This window comes from Callithrix jacchus, chromosome X (assembly GCF_049354715.1).
Source record: "Callithrix jacchus isolate 240 chromosome X, calJac240_pri, whole genome shotgun sequence".
Classification (NCBI taxonomy): Eukaryota; Metazoa; Chordata; class Mammalia; order Primates; family Cebidae; genus Callithrix; species Callithrix jacchus.
In genome coordinates, this window is record NC_133524.1 from 127693146 (window position 1) to 127710177 (window position 17032).

Consider the following 17032-nt stretch of genomic DNA (forward strand, 5'->3'; position numbering starts at 1 on the left):
GCTGCCATAAACAGATGAGTGCAGGTATCTTTTTAAAATATAATGATTTCAATTCCTTGGGATAGATACTCAGTAGTGGGATTGCTGGATTGAAGGGTAGTTCTTTTTTTAGTTTTTTGAAAAATGTTCATACTGTTTTCCATAGTGGTTGTACTAGTTTACATTCCCTCCAACAGTGGACAAGCACTCCCTTTTCTCTGCATCCTCACTGACAACTATGTTTTTTGACTTTTTAATGATAGTTATTCTGATTACTGTAAGATGATATCTCACTGTGGTTTTAACGTGCATTTCTCTGATGATTAGTGTTGCTGAGCATTTTTTCATATGCTAGTTGGCCATTTATGTTTTCTTTTAGAAAATGTCTATTCACATCCTTTCCCCACTTTTTAATGTTTTTTTGGTGTGTGGAATTGTTTGAGTTCCTTGCAAATTCTAAATATTAATCCCCTGTTGGATGCATAGTTTGCAAATATTTTCTCCCATTCTGTAGGTTGTCTGTTCATGCTGACAATTGTTTCTTTTTAGGTCTCTCTTCAAAAATATTGGTTTATTGTCTTTTCTCAAGGATTTCTAGAAACTCTTTAAAAATTAGGGAAATTAGTATAGTCCTTTGGCTGTGATATGAGTTACAAATACTTTCCCTTTTTGTCCTTTGTCTTTGGACATTGCTTATGGTCTTATGAGGTGTGTGTGTGTGTGTGTGTGTGTGTGTGTGTGTGTTTGCCATGAGTTTTTCTTCTTTGTGTAGCACAATTTGTCAATCATTTTCTAAAATGGTCTCTGGATTTTGAGTCATAATTAGGAAGGCATTCACTTCAAAGCTTTTCTTAGTGCTTTTTTAAAAATTTAAATCTTTTATCTATTTGGATTTTATTCTGATGTGTGGTGTGAGGTATAGATTCCATTTAATCTTTTTTGAAATGGTTTCCCACTTGTCCTAATATTGATCAGAAAGTTTATTTCTACCTCCATTGATTTGAGAAGTTGCTTTTATCATATATTAAATTGTCTTATGCACTTGGGTCTATTTTGGGATTTTTATTCTCTTCCAGTTATGCACAAATATCACATTGTTTTAATTTGTGAGGCTCTAGAGTATGTTTTAATATCCAGTAAGACTGCTCCACATCCCGTTACTCTTTTTTTTACAGAATTTTCCTGACTACTCTTGTTTACTTATTTTTCTATATATGCTTATTCAGTTCCAGGAAATAAATGTTGGCATATTTGTTGAGATATGTTAAAATTATAAATTTGCTTAGTGATAACTGATATCTCCCTGATGGTGCCTATTTATGGGACATGCTGTGTATGTTTATCTGTTCAGGTGCACTTTTATGTCCTCCTCTGAAATGTTGCTGTATTTAATACACATTTTTATACATTCACAAAATCAAAGGGTATAGATAGTACAATAAACTCACATACACTCATTATTCAAAATTTTTATGTCAAAGCCCTAACACCCAGTACATCAAAACATGACTGTATTTGGAGGTAGGCTTTTTAAAAAGGCAATTATGTTAAAATGAGGCAATTAGGATGGGCTTTAATCTAATCTGGCTTGTCTTCTTGTAAGAAGAGGCTAGTAGGACAGAGAAACCTGTGCACAGAGGGAAGACCACTGAGGACTCAGCAAGAAGGCGGCCTTCCATAAACCAAAGAGAGAGTCTTCAGGAGAAACCAAACTTGCTGACATCTTGATCTCAGATTTCCAGCCTCCAAGACTGTGAGAAATAGATTTCTGTTGTTTAAGCCACCCAGGCTGTGATATTTTGTTACAGCACCTGGCTATAATTTAGATATGGTTTGTTTGCCCCTATGCAAACTGATGTTGAAATTTGATCCCCAACCTGGCAATATTGAGAGGTGGGGCCTACTGGGTTGTGTTTGGGTTTGGGGGGCAGATCCTTCATGAATGGGTTGGTGCTGTATTCGGAGTAATGGGTGCCTGTTGTCATGATACTGGATTAGTTCTTGTGGGAATGTGTTATTTCCAGAGAGAGCGGGTTGTTATAAAGCCAGGATGCCCTTCAGGATTTCCCCTCTCTTTGTATGTGCCCACTCCCCCTTTGACCTTCTCTGCCACATTGTAACATACATGAAAGACCTTGGCAGAAGCCAGAGTCATGCCCTTGAACTTCTCAGCCTGCAGAACATGAGCTAAGTGTATCTCTTTTCTTTATAAATTGCCCAGAGATATTATTTTATAGCAACACAAAATGAACTAATACACACCCCTAGCAAGCTAATACAAATAATATTAAGATTTTTCTATTTCATTCTCTATCGTTTCCTCTCTCTCTACCTCCCGCAAATGATTTTAAAGCAACTTCCAAGCATTATTTCATTTCACTCCCTAAATATCTTTAGTATGTGTTTCATTAAAATGTGGAAATTTTCTTGTATAACTCCAAAGCCATTATCCCATATAACAAAATTATTAAACACTCTTATTGTAATATACAGTTGACCCTTAAACAACATGGGTTTGAACTGCATGAGTTCAGTTACACATGATTGTTACACATGGGTGCCTTTGCCACCCCTGAGACAGCAAGACTGCTTCTCCCTCCTTCTCAGCCTATTCAACCTCAAGACAATGAGGATAAAGACCTTTATGATGATCCACTTCCACTTAATGAATAGTAAATATACTTTCTTTCTTATGATTTTCTTATAACATTTTTCTCTAGCTTACTTAATTGTGAGAATATAATACATATAACATACAAAATATGTGTTAATCGACCATTTATGTTATTGCTAAAGCTTCCAGTCAACAGTAGGCTATTAGAAGTTAAGTTTTGGAGGAGTTAATGTTATATGCTAGTTTTCAACTGTGCGAGGGTCGGCACCCCTAACCCTTGCATTGCTCAGGAGTCAAGTGTAATACATACTCAAAATTTCCCAAGTGTCTCAAAATTTTTTTTTCTTAACTGTTAATTAGTTTGAATCAGGATCCAAACAAGGTCCACACATTACATTTGGTTGTTACATCCATTGATTCTTTTTGAATCTATAGCAATATCACTTCCCCCCTTTTTATGCCCTAAGTAAATCAATTGAAGAAACTGGGTCAATTGTTCTCTGGAATGTTTCATGTTCTACATTTGTCTGCTTGCTTCATTGTGTCATTTAATTTGTTCTTCTATTCCTCATATTTCTTGATAAGATTCACTTATTTGTTAAAGGTATGTCATGGTTGATGCTGGGTACTTCATATTGAATCAGAGGCACATGTCTGGTTCTTTCATTTTTTTGTGATTCTAAGATTGATCAGTGTGTTTAGGTGAGGAATATCAAAGTGTTTGAAATTATTCCTCATAAAAGTTTGTAAATTTCTTATATATTCGCTCCTATGTATGTAATCTTTTTGGTTGCTTTTTAAAGTGAGATCTTCCCTGCCATTGTATCTTCTAATTGACAGTTGTTTGCATATGTGAAAGGAATTTATTTTTAGACATTAATTTTATATTTTACTAACCATACTAAATTTTGTTAAATGTTTGCAGTAGTTCTTTACTTGATTCTTTGGTTTTCAGGTAGAAGACAATTCTATTATATGTGAGTAAAAATGTTTTTATTGCTTCCTTTCCAATTCTAATAATAATAATTTTTTTCCTATTGTCTAGTTGGGGTAGCTAATACCTTCCATGCAATGTTACATCATAGTGGCAAGAATGAGCATCCTTTTTTCCCTCTTGACTATAGTGGGAAAACTCCCAGTACTTCCACATTAAGTAAAACAGTGGCTTTTGAAGAAAACCTTTAAAAAACCACATTTAAACTTGATTAGGCAAAAAGCCCAAACACCACCATTTGTCTATATTGAGCCAACTTATTCTATATCACTAAATAAACAGGCTGGTAAAATTAGACTTATGAAATGTTGTCAACTGAGGGACAAAGGCGCATACCTTTGCTAATGTTTTGACTGCTTACATTACAGTTTCTACAACTTCAACTGGAGAGGCAACTGCAAGGCTGGTAGAAAAAGCAGTAGCTCTGGGGACCAAAGAGTCTATTTGGAATCTAACCAGCATCGTGACCTGGGGCGGGTCCCTTCAGCTCTCTGTGCTTCAGTTCTTGACCTGTAAAGTAAGGTGACAATTCTTTTTTGTTTTTTTTTTTGAGCTTGGGTTGCTCAGTCACCTCTGTCACCCACACTAGAGGTCAGTGGCAAAGTCATAGCTCACTGCAACCTCAAACTCCTAAGTGCAAGTGATCCTCCTGCCTTGACCTCCCAAAGTGCTTGGAGTACAGGCAGAATCCACCACATCTGGCCGACGATTCTACTTACTAGGGTTGTTGTGAGAAGCAAGAGGTACATTGGTGAAATCATATATTTCAGTGCCTGGCACACAGTAGACACTCAACAAATGTTTGCTGAATAAGTGAATATTAAGAAAATACACACATATAAATCATATTTTTGTAAAAGTTTAAAATAGTAAATAAGTAAATGAAGAATGGATTATCTCTTTCCTCTCTCTTTTTCCATCTAGACTTTATTCCTTCAGATTTACTGGCCAAATTTTTACTAAATGGACTGTGATCCAAAACAGGAAACTGTCCTAAAGGGAATTTTTATATTCTACTTTAAAGTAAAAATCCAAAGTGGAGCTAACCCTTGGAAAAATTAGCCTGGCCAGTCTGTCTTCAGTTAGTCTCTCCACATACAGGGAAGTAGAGTGGGAGAGATGGGCAGGAGGCCAGAATAGCGGCACACAGAGATTGGGAAACGGATTCCAGGGTTTGTGAGCTGGATACAAATAGAAGAGGGAGGCTACAGAGATTTTACCATTATCCTTTAAAAATAAATAAAGTTAACAAAAACTAAAAAGCACCACACAACTGGTTTTACCTAAGATTCAAAGAGTGGTCTGTGGTGCAACTTGAAAGATGTAAGTTAAAAATCTTGAGAGAAATTGTGGCCCAAGTTCCTGGCATCTCTTCATTAGTGTCTTACTCCTTTCAGGGTTAGTCTGTTCATTTATAGGCTCCCTTATTAAACTGCCAACACTCTTGGATGTTAGTCAACCTTATTATTTAACAGTGAATTTAATATAATGTCAGAGCTTAAAGGGCCTTTCTTATGTGTATTGTTTTTTCATTTCCTGTACCCCCATGAAAATAAATTTTTTACTGATTATGTGCAAAATAGGCCAGATGCAGTGGCTCACACCTATAATCCCTTTGGAAGACTGAAGCAGGAGGATCGCTTAAGCCCAGGAGTTTGAGACAGTCTGGGAAACATAGTGAGATCCCATCTCTACAAAGAATGAAAAAACTTAGCTATGTGTGGTGGCACATGCATGTGACCGACCCTAGCTACTTGGTAGGCTGAGGTAATAAGGATCCCTTGAGCTGGGAAGTCAAGGTTGCAGAGTGCTGTGATTGCACCACTGTACCCCAGCGGCGTGGGTGACGCAGCAAGACCCTGTCTCAAAAAAAGAAAAAGAAAATAAAGTCAATTTTTAAAAACTTTCATAACCGCAAAACACAAAGAAGAAATTAAGGTCACCTGAAATTAATTACACCACCTAATATAACCACCGTTAACATCGTGGTAACATATATATATATATTTTACTAATGTACTAAATTTCGTTAAATGTTTATATTTAACACACACACACACACACACACATATATATATAACCATTATACACAGTCATGCACCACATAATGATGTCTCAATGACAGACCACATATACAACAATGGTCCCATAAGATTATGATATGGTATTTTTACTGTGCCGATGTTTTGATATGTTTAGATGCACAAATATTTACCATTGTGTTACAGTTACCTACAGGATTCAGTACAGTAACATGCTGTACAGGTTTGTCGCCTAGGAAAACTAAGCTATACTGTATAGCCTGCGTGTGTAGTAGGTTATATCATCTAGGTTTGTGTAAGTATATTCTATGATATTTGCACAATGGCAAAATTGCCTAACTTCACATTTCTCAGAATGTATCCCCATTGTTAACTGACACTTGACTATATGTGTATATTTATTACATGTATACTGTTGTATACATGTAACTATTGGTAACCATCATACATATGTATGTGTGTAATATTATATTTATATAATGGTAACCATTATATATATATATTATGTATTATATGCTGTTTTATTAAGAATGCCTCCTATGCCCCTTACACATCTATAAGTCATGTTAATAATGTTACGTGTCTCCTTTCAAGCTCCATTTCATTCACAGGACCCTATGGCTTCTGTGGCAGTGCCACCCATTATAAAGGGACAGACAGAGAGCATGAGTAACTTGGGATCCAGTACTACCACCCCTACTTCTACTGGACCAGATTAGATTTTATTTAGTTCTTTTTAAATATTAGAAATTCATGGAAAATACTTTTAAGAAAGGAATTTATTTTTTTAAAGTTTGAAAACCACTGATCACCTGTGGTCAGTTCAACCTTCTGCATTTTAGAGATGAAGAAGCTGAGGGGGAGAGACTTGCTCAAGATCATTTAGCTAGATAATAGAAGATTTTGTCTTTTTGCCGCAGTTTACTATCTTCTTAAAATTCATCATCTTTTTTTACTTATCCAAGGATTATGTGTGTTTCTCAAAACATTGCTGGTCTGTACAAAATGTAAAGATAACATAATAATTAATGGTAAAAGACTGATTATTTCTCTGTGAGATCAGCAAAAAAGACAGGTTGTTTGATCTCACCCCTCCTATGCAATTTATATCGGAGGTCCCAGCTCGTGCAGTAAGGCAAGAAAAAAAATGAAAGCATACAGATCGGAAAGGAGTAAGTAAAATTACCCAATTTGCCAATGGCACGATTGTATACATAAACATGCTAAGGAATATTTTGAAAAAGCTGTGAAAAGTAATAATTGAGTTTAGCAAAGCCAAAAGATGAAAGTCCTTATAAAATATTTATTATAGGACAGGACTTCTGGCATGACAGGAGGTTGAGAAATTCTCTCCTCAAAAAGCAACTATAAAGCTATACAAGATAGTGAAAAACAACCATTTCAACATTCTGGAATTCAAACAAAGGTACAAAAAAAAAATCCTGAGAAGTATTTATTTGTGAAAACGACTGAACTTTGCACAAGAGCAGCATGCTTCTGGTATTTTTGCCTGGGGATAGTTCTAGATACCATCTCCCAGCTCTGTATGTGGTGTAATGAAACCAAGGTGAGGAAGGCTATGCAAACCAGCAGTTTGGATGCCTCAGTGGGAGGGGCTCACTTGATTGGCAGCATTCATACTGAAAGTGGCAAACTAGGTGACAAGTGAATGGGAAGAGCTAAGGGCTCCATTAGCCTGAGGTTGTGTGCCTATTTTGGGCAAGTAAAAGACCAGTGGACTAGCTAGGAATGTAACAAGGTGTTTGGGGAGGTGACAAACATAGGGTGCTGATATGTTTTTCACAGATCTTGGCTTAGTAAGATGTGCACATGTGCAGCGGAGATTGGATTAGAATTAAGCCACCCACACATACCTGGTTGATGGAGACAGCAAACACTCCCAGAGGAGTGATGAAAAAGCCTGGCAAAAAGCAAAAACTTTGGAAGACTTCAAAACAGTCTGAAGTTTAAATGTTTTCCCAGCACACACACAGATCCATCAGCAAAGAGAGAAAGTCTTTCTTGCATAAGATGTTTGAACGCAGCTACTGACTAATATTAGGCCTATCAGAAGCTATGAAGGTCCAGTGATCATCCTTAAAAATCCAGATTTTAAAATAAAAACAAGGGGGAAAAGCTAAATAAAGACATCAGTGGCTGCACATCACTGAGGCAACAGATGGTACAGATTTAGCCCGGTCAACAAAGAAACAAAACAGAACAACAATAACCTGGGGCTGGTCAGAATTCAGAAGTGCTAGATTACATTGCCCAAAATATCCAATATTCAACAACAGAATTATAAGACATGCATAAAAAGAAAAAACCGTGACCTATACTTGATGAGGGAGGAATCCATTAATAGAAACTGTTTATGAATATTCCCAGGTATTAAATTTAGCAGAGAAGACTTAGGCGGTCATCATGAATATGTTTAAAGAACTAAAGCAAATAACTTAAGTTTAAAAAATTAAAGGAAAATATAATGGTGATGACACATAGAATAGAGATAATTTATACAAAGGAACCACATGCAAAATTTGGGAAAATGAAAAGTAAAATAACTGCAATGAAAAGTTTACGTTACAGGTTCAATAGTAGATTTGAGCTGGCAGAAGAAAGAATCAGAAGACGGAACAATAGAGAAGATACAATCTGAAGAACAGAAATAAAAAGAATAAAGAAAAATGAACAGAGCCTCAGAGGCTTGTGAAAAACCATAAACTCTACTAACATATGTGTAATGGAAGTCCTAGAGGAGAGGATAAAGGAACATAAAACATATTTTAAGAAATAATGGCTGAAATTTTCCCAAATTTGATTTAAAAATTAATCTATACATCCAAGAAACTCAGTGAATACCTCCAACCACCAGCAAAATAAACACAGAAATCCATACCTAAAAATATCCTGAGCAAACTATCAAAAACCATAAAAATATAAAATTTTGAAATAAAAGTAGCAAGAAAAACATCAGGTGCATAAGAGCAGTATGATCAATGGTTGACTTCATATCAGAAATGATATAGACAAGGAGGTAATGAGATGACATATTCAAAATGAGTGAACATGGGGGGAAGAGAGAGAGAGAGAGAGAGAGAGAGAGAGAGAGAGAGAGAGAGAGAGAGAGAGAGAGAGAGAGAGAGACTCTTAACCAACTATTCTACATCCAAGAAAACTATCCTTAGAAAATGAAGGTAGCAAGGGCATTCTCAAATAAACAAAGACTGGGAGAATTTGTTGATCACTAGCCTACCTAAAAAGAAATTCTAAAGGAAATCTTCAGGCTGAAAGAAAATGACAGCAGATGAGAACTTGAATTTCCAGGGAAAAATAAAGAGTTATGGAAATGGTATACCTGTAGGTAAATACCAAAGTTTCTGTAAATATATTACTTCTGATTTCCTCTCAACTTTTTAAAAAGACATGCAATTGTATAAACTAATAAATGCAACACTATATCATTGGGCTTATAACATATGTTGATATACTATATAACAGTAGTAGTAAAAGGTAGGAGGAAGAAAAAGAGACATATTTGAGTAAAATTTTATACTTTACTAAAATTAAGTTAGCATTATTCTGAAGTCAACTGTAATAAGCTAAGATGTATATTGTAAATTCAAGAGCATTAAACGAAAATAATTAAAAATAATATGATAACGAAGCAATATATAAATTAAAATTATACACTAAAATATTTATTTCACCTAGAAAAGGCAAATGAAGGGCAGCATATGCATAAATAAAATGAAACAGATGAAAAACATATGACATAATTGCAGACATAAGTCCAACCATATCAATGTTTATTAAATGTGCATGAAATAAACATCCCTTTCAAAAGTCAGAGATTATCAGCCAAGATAAACAAAAGCAAGCTCCAATTATATCCTGTCTAGAAGAGACACAACTTAGAGCCAAATAAATACATAGGTTGAAAGTTTGTAAAATGATGGAAAAAAATTATCCCACATAAATAGAAGCCATAAAAATGAAATTGGCTTTATTAATGTCATAAAAAGACTTTAAGACAAGAAATGTTACTAGAAACAAAGAGAGATCATTAATATGATTAAAAGGCAGATCCATTTGGAAGATGCTATGAGTATAAACATATATGCACTTAGCAACAGGACCTCAAAATATATGAGGCAAAATCTGACAGAATTAAAAGCAGGAACAGGCAAACAGCAATCACAGGTATTTCAATATCCCACTGCCCATAACTTATAGAAAATAAGCAAAGATACACAGACATGTACATGTACTGTTGTTTTTTTTTTTTTGAGACAGAGTCTTGCTTTGTCGCCAGGCACCAGGCTGGAATGCAGTGGCGCAATCCCGGCTCACTGCAACCTCCACCTCCTGGGTTCAAGCAATTCTCCTCCCAGCCTCCTGAGTAGCTGGGACTACAAGCGAGCGCCACTATGCCCAGCTAATTTTTGTATTTTTTTTAGTAGAGACAGGGTTTCACCATGCTGGCCAGGATGCTCTCGATCTCTTGACATTGTGATCCGCCCACCTTGACCTCAACCAACTTGCCCTAATTACCATTTTTGGAATGTTCCACCCAATGACTATTGAATACACATTCTTTTAAGTGCATATAGAACATATTCTAGGATATAGCATGCACTGGGTCAGAAAAAAAGTCTCAGTAAGGTGGAAAATATTGCAATTATTTAAATATGTTCTATGAGTGCAAAAGAATTAATTTAGAGATCCACATCAGAAAGGAACCTGGGAAAATCCCATATATTTGAAAATTAGATAAAACACTTCGATGAATCAAAGGGAAAAATTAAGTCTCAATAAAATTGGAAAGATTGTAATTATTTAAATATGTTATATTAGCACAGTATAATTATTCTAGAGATCCACATCAGAAAGTAACCTGGGAAAAGCCCAAATATTTGACTATTAATAAAACACTTCAATGGATCAAAGGGAGAAATCAAAAGAGCAATTAAAAATATTTTGATTTTAGAGACAACACCAGGAGTTGATTGAAGCGAGAAGACTGACAAAGCAGGACTAGAAAAGAGGACCACTGAGAGGAGGGGGTCAGAGGACCTGACCACTGATTGCTAATCCAAGGCTACATGCCCAGGAAAGAGGAAGGGTGTGGAAGAGGCTCCTTCGAAGACTTTTTCTAATTTGTCCGAGCTCTATTTGTTTAATGGAGTAAATCCCTATGACAAACATAGGAGATACAGAAGGTTTTTGAGAATTTTATACAAGCAAAACGGCTGCCAGCTTGTACTGAAAAGATCAAAGAATGTATTAAGTGAAAAAAACAGCTGACAGAGCCCCCAAATTCTACATGCAAGAAACAGGCTAACAAAAGTACCAACCTGCAAACGTGCTGCACTTCATGAAAATGAAAGGATGATTCAGAATGTGGAAGCATGAACCCAGACTGCAGAACTGCTTGCCCACTGGGTGAAACCACTGGCTACAGAGAATTATTTTCAGGTCTTGAAAATAAATCAAGTTTGCCTTCATTGATTTTGAAATGCTTGAGACAAGTGACTCCTTTTTAACTTTATTTTTCTCTTTTTGAACAGGAATGTATATGACGACTATCCCATACCATCATAATATTTTGGCAGCCAGTATTTTTACAGGTCCACAGATTGAAGAGGAATTGTGTCCTAGGATGGATTATACCCAGAGCCTCATCTATACTTGATGTACATTGTTAAGGTGATGAGATTTGGGACTTTTGAGCTGATAAAATTTAGATGTTCTTTAACTCTGAGTTAATAGTGCAATGGAATAAGACATTTGAAGACTTTGGTATGGAGTGAATGTATTTTACATGTAAGATAAACATTTACCTTTCAGGGGGTCAGATGGCATGTTGTGGTAGGCAGAATAACGGTTCCCCCCAAAATCCATATTTTAATTTCCAAAACCTGTGATTATGTTACATCACATGTCAAAGCGAAATTGAGGTTGCAGATATAATTAAGGTTACTACTCAAGTCAGAATAAAATCAAAGGATTTTGCCGGATTATCCAGGAAGGTCCAATATAATCAAAAACATCCTTAAAAATGGAAGAGGAAGACAAAAGAGAGAGGAATCAGAATGATGCCATATGAGATGGATTGGGCCTGCCTTTGCTGGCTTTGAAAGATGGAGGATGAAGAACTTGGACAGGAAATGCAGGCAGCCTCTGGAAGGCATGAAAGGCAAGGAAATAGATTCTCCCATAAAGCCTTGAGAAAGGAATCCAGCTTTACTAACATCTTAATTTTCGTCCATTGAAACCTATGTTGGACTTCTAATATATAGAACTGTAAAATAATAGATTTGTGCTGTTTCAAGCCACACGTTTGTAGTTAGTTGTTACAGAAGCAATATAAAATTTATATGCCATAAGAATAGGATAATAGAGTAGTAAAACACGTAATTATCCCAATAGATGCAGAGAAATCCAATGCCCATTCATGATTAAAACTTAAAAATACTAAGAATAAAAGGAAAGCTGGTTTCTCCATCTGATAAGAGGTGTTTATGAAACACCTACAACTAATAACGTTCTTAATTGTAAAATAGTGAATGCTTTCCTCCCTAAAGTCAAGAAGAAGGCAAGAATGTCTACTCTCACCATTTCTATTCAACATTGTATTTCGGGTTCCAGCCAGCACTATAAGGCAAAAAGAAAATGTAAATAATAAATGAAGGGAATTAAAGGAATCTAGATAGGAGAGAAAAAAGTAAAATTGTCTTTGTGCATAGATGACATAATTATGTAGAAAATCCTTAGGAATTCACAATAAAAGTACTAGAGCCATCCATGTAAGTTTATCAAGTTTGTAGGATGTAAGAACATTATACAAAATAAATTTGGTTTCTATATACTAACAGTGAAAAATACAAAAGGGAAATTAAAAACAATTTTATTTAAAATAGCAATGGAGCATGGAGTGTCATGCCTGTAACCCCAGAGCTTTGGGAAGCTGAGGCAAGAGGATCGCTTGAGGCCAGGACTTCAAGACCCAGATCAGTCTGGGAAATGTAGCAAGACTCTGTCTCTACAGAACGTAAAATATTAGCTGGGCATGGCAGTGTATACCTGTAGTCCTAGCTATTTGGAAGGCTAAGGTGGGAGGATCACTTGAACCTAGGAGGTTGAAGTTCCAGTAGCTATGACAGCACCATTGTACTCCAGCCTGGGTGACCGAGCAAGACTCTTCCTCAAGAAAAAAGAAGCATCAAAACTTAGGAATCATTTTTTTAAGACAGAGTCTTGCTCTATTGTCCAGGCTGGAGTGCAGTGGCATGACGTCAGCTCACTGCAACCTCTGCCTCCTGGGTTCCAGCAATTCTTCTACCTCAATCTCCAGAGAAGCTGGGATTACAGGCGTGAACCACCATGCCTGGTTAATTCTTGTATTTTCAGTAGAGGCAGGGTTCACCATGCTGGCCAGGCTGGTCTCAAACTCCTGACCTCAAGTGATCTACCCATCTTGGCCTCCCAAAGTGCTGGGATTACAGGCATGAGGCACCATGCCTGGTCAATTTAGGAATAAATTTAACAAATAAAGTATTTTATTTCTACAGTTACAACTATAGGATTATACAGAAGGAATTGAAATAAGATATACATAAATGGATAGACATTCTATGTTCATGGTTTGGAAGACTCAGAATTGCCAGATGGCAATTCTCCATAAATGGATCTATAGATCAGTGTCTATGTTCAGTGCAATCCCAGCAGAACTTTCCTAAAAATTGACAAGTTGATCTGCACATTTTTTTGGAAATGTGAAAAATGTAGAATAGGAAAAATAATTTTGAAAAAGAAGAACAAAATTTGCAGGACTTAACATTACCTGATTTCAAAATTTACTATAATGATACAGTAATCAAGACAGTATAGTACAGTATTCATCTATGGGTAGACATAGATTAAGAGAACAGAGTGGATAATTCCAAAATAAATCCTTAAAAATGTGGTCAATTGATATATTTTTGGCAAGGTACCAAAAGAATTCACTGGGGAAAGGATAATCTTTTCGACAAATAGTGCTGAAATAACTGACTAACCATATAGAAAGCAAATGAATGTTGAACCTACCTTACCCCACACTGTATGTAAAATGTAATAAACACTAATACCATAAAACTTACGCATGCAAAAATTCATAAATACTAATATAATGAAGAGAATCTCCTGAATTTTTTTCAGTTAAAAATTGTTAGGTAGGTCTGATATGGTTTGGCTCTTTGTCCCCACCCAAATCTCATCTTGAATTGTACTTCCATAATTCCCAAGTGTTGTCAGAGGGAACTGGTGGGAGATAACTGAATCATGGGGATGGTTCCCTCATACTGTTCTCATGGTAATGAATAAGTCTTATGAGATCTGAGGGTTTTATCAGGGGTTTCTGCTTTTGCATCTTTCTGATTCTCTCTTTGCCTGCTGACATCCATGTAATATGTGACTTTCTCCTCCTTACCTTCCACCATGATTGTGAGGCCTCCCCAGCCACATGGAATTTTAAGTCCAGCTAAACCTCTTTCTTTTTAAATTTCCCAGTCTCAGGTTTCTCTTTATCAGCAGCATGAAAGCAGACTAATATAAGGTCACAAAAGCATAAATTATTAAAGGAAAACTATGAATAATTTATGACAACTGTAAAGCTTTTTCAAAAAATACCATTTAAAAAGTAAAAGGCAAGCATCAGACTGGGAGAAAATATTTGCAACACATATCTCACAAAGGGCCTGTATCCAAAATATATGAAAAACGCTTACAATGGAATGACAGGAAGACAAATCAATAAAATATAGGCAAAATATTTGAACATGGAATTTACAACAAATATACAAATGATCATAAGCACATTAAAAGATGTTGAACATTATCTAATCATCAGGAAAATGCAAATGAAAACATACAATATGGTATTGGCTAGAAAATGGATGTCTACTTTTTCATATGTTTTCCATAAGCGTCTGACTTGATGTGATTACCTACAATATGGTGTTTTAGATCCACTAGAATGAGTAAAACCATAAACACTGGCCCTACTAAGTACCATCAAGGATGTAGAGCAGCTGGAATCTCACACATTTCTCATACAATTCATGCATTGGGAATATTAAGTGAAACAACCACTTCCAAAAATTCAGCAGCTTTTGTAAAGTTAAACATATATGCAACCCAGAAATTCTAATTCTAGGAATTTACACAAGATAATTTCCACACAGAGAGCATATATGGAAGTATATAGTATCTTTAGTGAGAATAGCTACAAACTGGGGAAAAAAAATCCCCAAATGTTCATTAACTGATGAATGGATAAAGCAATTGTGGTATGTCCATACAAGAGAATACTACTCAGCAGGGTAAAGAAATCAACTACTGATATAAGCAATAGTATGGATGAATCTTGAAAATGTTATTCTGATTTTAAAAAGCTAAAAAAAAGAGTACATATTGTATGATTTCATTTACAACAAAATTTCTACAACATTAATTTAGTCTTTAGTAACAGAAAACAAAATAGTCATTGCCTGGGGCTAGCATTAAGGAGTACTAAACACAGAGAGGGAGGCACAAGGGAACCACTTGAGGTGATGAAAATGCTCCGTGTATTAATTGTGCTAGTGGCTATATATTTGTCAAAAGACATAAAACTACACTCTTAGAACTAGTCTATTTTTCTACATGTATATTATACCTCAATAAAGGTTTTTTTTTAAAAAAATCGCTGGAATAAAAGAAGCCAAATGTTTCCATTGCTCAACACTCTTTTTACCATTCTACTTTCATCTCTCTTATTTGCCTCTATTTGAAAGCAGTAGTCAAGAGATTTTGAATTTTAGCTAAAATTACATTGAGTCAGAGCCTTATGAAAAACATATGAAAAAGTAGAAATCCATTTTCTAGCCAAAGTCATTATGGTAATGTACTAGCCCAGGAATCAAGAAATGTGATGAATCAGTTAATATGTCTTTGGTTGCAAGCAACAAGGGGTATTTATTAGTTCCCCTATTATATTCCTAAGGTGGCTGCCAGCAGCCCCTGGAGATACAGGCTTTGTCATTCACACCCAAGAGGGAAGAGTTTGTTTCCTCTAATATTTTAAACGAAATTTTGTGTCTTTAGCCCTTATTGTTAAGAATTGGGTCGTGTTCATCTCTGAACCAATTACTGAAGTTACAGGGATGGAATATATTGATTAATTTGAGCCTATCCATGGCGACCCCAAGTATATAAGTAGGTCCTATTTGGTAGAGGGTAGGGAGTAATAGATGCTATCGAGGCAACAAATGAATATCCACAGCATCTGATTTCTAGTCCTGATAATGTTGCTTATCAAGTGGGTGGCTTTTGATGAATTGCTCTCTTAGCTTGTTCTCTTACCTGTAAAATAGGAACAATGAGGTCTGAGTAGAAAACATTGTCAGTTCTCTACCTATATCTCCTCAGATACCAATTACTGCTTTATGCACCCACCTTCCCAGCTTCTGTTTGTTTTGCTTTTTTTTTTTTAAAAAAAAAAAGACGGGTGAAGGGGAGAAGGAAAGCAAAGCACACTGCCATGTGTGTACCTACGCAACTGTGTTGCATGCTCTGCTCATGTACCCCAAAACCTAAAATCCAATAAAAAATAAAAAAAAAAGACTTTATTTTTTTTAGAGCAACAACAAAATTGATGGGAAGATACAGAGATTTCCTGTGTATACTCTACCTCAGTGGTCCTCAGCAACCCAGGCTGTGAACCAGTACAGTCCTGGTTCCTACTGTGGCTTGTTAGGAACCAGGTCACACAGCAGGAGGTGAGAGCAGCAGAAGGAGTGAGCATTACCACCTGAGCTCCGCCTCCTGTCAGATCAGCAACAGCATTAGATTCTCATGGGAGTGCAAACCTTATTGTGAATTGTACATGCTAGAGATTTAGATTGTGTGCTCCTTATGAGAATCTAATGCCTGATGATCTGAGATGGAAGAGTTTCATTCTGAAACTATCCCCAACCTGATCCCCTCCACGAAAAAATTGTCTTCCATGAAACCAGTCCCTGATGCCAAAGAGGTTGAGGACTGTTGCTCTACCCTCCACACACATTGCTTTCCCCATTATCAACATCTCCCATTATCAACATCCCAAATGTACACCTGAGTGGTGCATTTATTGTAAGTAATGAACCTGCATTTTAATTACCCAAGGTCCATAGTTTGCACAGGGTTCATACTTTGACTTGTATCCATTTTTGTAGTATCATACAAAATCCTCTGTGATTCACCTATTCATCCCCCACCAACACCGGGCAACCAATGATGTTTTTACTGTCTCCATAATTTTGCCTTTCACAGAATGTCATAAAAATGGAAGGGGGACTGTTGGGAAGGCAAGATTGGTTTTGAAATGTGAGGACATGA